The sequence below is a fragment of the Coturnix japonica genome, chromosome W (assembly GCF_054131305.1).
Source record: "Coturnix japonica strain WE chromosome W, WE-NBRP24, whole genome shotgun sequence".
In the NCBI taxonomy this organism is placed as follows: domain Eukaryota; kingdom Metazoa; phylum Chordata; class Aves; order Galliformes; family Phasianidae; genus Coturnix; species Coturnix japonica.
The window spans coordinates 2,599,790-2,603,057 of record NC_140701.1 but is presented as its reverse complement, the minus strand read 5'-3'; positions in this window follow the sequence as shown (position 1 = coordinate 2,603,057).

Genomic DNA, 3,268 nt, shown 5'->3' with positions numbered 1-3,268 from the left:
ATGGCAAATCTCTGCTCCTGGGGACCAACATCCACAGGCCGTGCTACAGCTGGGGTCAGCCAGCTGGAGCAGAACCACCAGTCCTGCTGGACACCAGGCTGAACCTGCAAGGAACCCACCCGGGCTGCCTTGCCGAACGCTGTCGTGGGCTGCGTGAGGCCAGGTGCCACCCGTGGGTGAAGGGCGGTTATCCCGCCCTCTGCTCAGCCCTGAGGAGGTCACAGCTGGAGCGCTGGGACCGCAGCTGGGCTACCCAGCACAGGGGATAACAACACACTTCTTCCCATTACGAGTGCACCATTCACTTCTACCACTCCAGATCCGCAGCCCATCCCTGTACAACCGCTCTTAAGTAGGGACCTATACACTTCCTTCTTTGCAGGCATTTGAAATGTCTCTACAGAAGACAAAACCAGACAAAAATCTTTCCATGCCTATCCACACCACGTTCCTAAGACAACACAGCTGGTTCTTAAACACGGTAGTACGTACCCTTGGTTTACTGCACATCTGGTGAACAGAAAGTTCTCCAGACTCACTACGGAATAAAGAACTCCACCATCATTCCCATGCTCCCTATGAAGCATACTGAGCTCCAACACTCACTCAGTCCCTCACTCAATCTTCCCCCTGCTAATGTTCTTCCATCTAATTCCACCTCACATCACAACACAAGCTGTCACAGCCTGGTGTACAGTCTCATCAAAGGGAACGCTGCTTGTTTGCCATCAGAATTCATTCAAAAATGAAACAATTCAACAACCAACAACCACTACTTCTCATATTACCTACAGGCAACAATGCCTGAAGAACTGGAGTGTCAGATGGCATGCAAAACATTAGAAGTTGGCTCGTAGGAATGAAAGAATTTCATGAGAGAACGGGGCTAATGACACAAGGAGCGCCATAGACATCAAAGATAACCACTGGAAGAACCGATGGGATTAATAACTCTTTTGACAAATGAAATGGATGCGACAAAAGACAGAAATTACTAATCACAAAAGAACTTGACGTGCGTGAAAACAGAGGACACTCAAAGTCCATGGCGTGTTAAATCACCACTAAGATCATCACGTCCATCTATCAGAGACAAACATGAACTTTTATTGAATACTACATGCCATACGTGTTTTGCATGTGTGTAATGGCCAGGGAGACCTGTCAGATCTATGGGGCAGGAGCTACTGTGGGGCAGATGTGCATCAGATCTATGGGGCAGGAGATGCTGTGGGGATGATATGGGTCAGATCTATGGAGCAGGAGCAGCTGTGGAGATGATGAGGGTCAGAACTATGTGGTAGGAGATGATGTGGGACAATGTGGGTCAGATCTATGGGGCAGTTGCATCTGTGGGGCTAATTGGGGTAAGATCTATGGGGCAGGAGCTCTTGTGGGTCAGATCTACGGAGGAGGAGCTGCTTTGGGGCTGATGTTGGTCAGATCTATGGGGCAGGAGCTGCTGTGGGGGAGATGTGGATCTGATCTATTGGGCAGGAGCTGCTTTGGGGCTGATGTTGGTCAGATCTATGAGGCAGGAGCTGCTGTGGGACACATGTGTATCAGATTTATGGGGCAGGAGCTGTTGTGGTGCACATGTGGGTCAGATCTATGGGGCAGGAGCTGCAGTGGGACAGATGTAGGTCAGATCTATGGGGCAGGAGCTGCTGTGGGGCTGATTGGCATCAGATCTATGGGCAGGAGCTGCTCTGCGGCATATGTGGGTCAGATCTATGGGGCAGGAGCTGCTGTGGGGCAGATATGGTTCATATCTATGGGCAAGGAGCTGCTGTGGCACAGATCTATGGGGCAGAAGATGCAGTGGGGCAGATGTGCATCAGATCTATGGGGCAGGAGCTGCTGTGTGGCTGATGTGGTTCAGATCTATGGGGCAGAAGCACATGTGGGGCTGATATGGGTCAGATCTACGGAGCAGGAGCAGCTTTGGTGCAGATGAGAGTCAGATCTATGGGGCAGTAGCTGCTGTGGGTCAGATCTATGGGGCAGGAGCAACTGTGGAGATGATGTGGGTCAGAACTATGTGGTACGATGATGTGAGACAATGTGGGTCAGATCTATGTGGCAGGAGCTGCTGTGGAGCTGATGCGGGTCCGATCTATGGGGCAGCAGCTGCTGTAGGGCTGATTGTGGTCAGATCTATTGGGCAGGAGGTGCTCTGGGGCATATGTGTGTCAGATCTATGGGGCATGAGCTGCTTTGGGGCACATGTGGGTCAGATATACGGGACAGGAGTTGCTGTGGGGTAGATGAGGGTCAGATCTATGGGGCAGGTGCTGCTGTGGGGATGTTGTGGCTCAGATCTATGGGGCAGGAGCTGCTATGGGGCATATATGGGTGAGATATATGGGGCAGGAGCTGCTACGGGGATGATTGCGCTAAGATCAATAGGGCAGGAGCTGCTGTGAGGCAGATGTGGGTCAGATTTATTGGGAAGGATCTGCTGTGGGGTAGAGGTGGGTCAGATCAATGGGGCAGAAGCTGCTGTGGGGCAGAGGTGGGTCTGATCTATTGGGCAGGAGCTGCTGTGGGGCTGATGTGGGTCAGATCTACGGAGCAGGAGCTGCTCTGGGGCACATGTGGTTCAGGTCTGTGGGGCAGGTGCTGCTGTGGGGAAGATGTGGGTCAGATCTATGGGGCAGGAGCTGCTATGGGGCACATGTGTATCAGATCTATGGGGCAGGAGCTGCTGTGGGGCAGATGTAGGTCAGATCTATGGGTCAGGAACTGCTGTGGAGATGATGTGGGTCAGATCTATGGGGCAGGAGCTGCTGTGTGGCTGATATGGGTCAGATCTATGTGGCATGCGCTGCTGTGGGGTATATGTGGGTCAGATCTATGGGGCAGGAATTGCTGTGTGGATGATGTGGCTCAGATCTATGGGGCAGGAGCTGCTATGGGGCAGATGTGGCTCAGATCTATGGGGCAGGAGCTGCAGTGGGGATGATTGCGGTAAGATCTATAGGGCAGGAGCTGCTGTGAGGCAGATGTGGGTCAGATCTATTGGGAAGGATCTGCTGTGGGGTAGAGGTGGGTCACATCAATGAGGCAGGAGCTGCTGTGGGGCTGATGTGGGTCTGATCTATTGGGCAGAAGCTGCTGTGGGTCAGATCTATGGGGCAGAAGTTGCTGTGGGGCACATGTTGGTCGGATCTATGGGTCAGGAGCTGCTGTGGGGTAGATGTGGGTCAGATCTATGGTACAGAAGCAGCTTTGGGGATGATGTGGCTAAGATATATGGGGCAGGAGC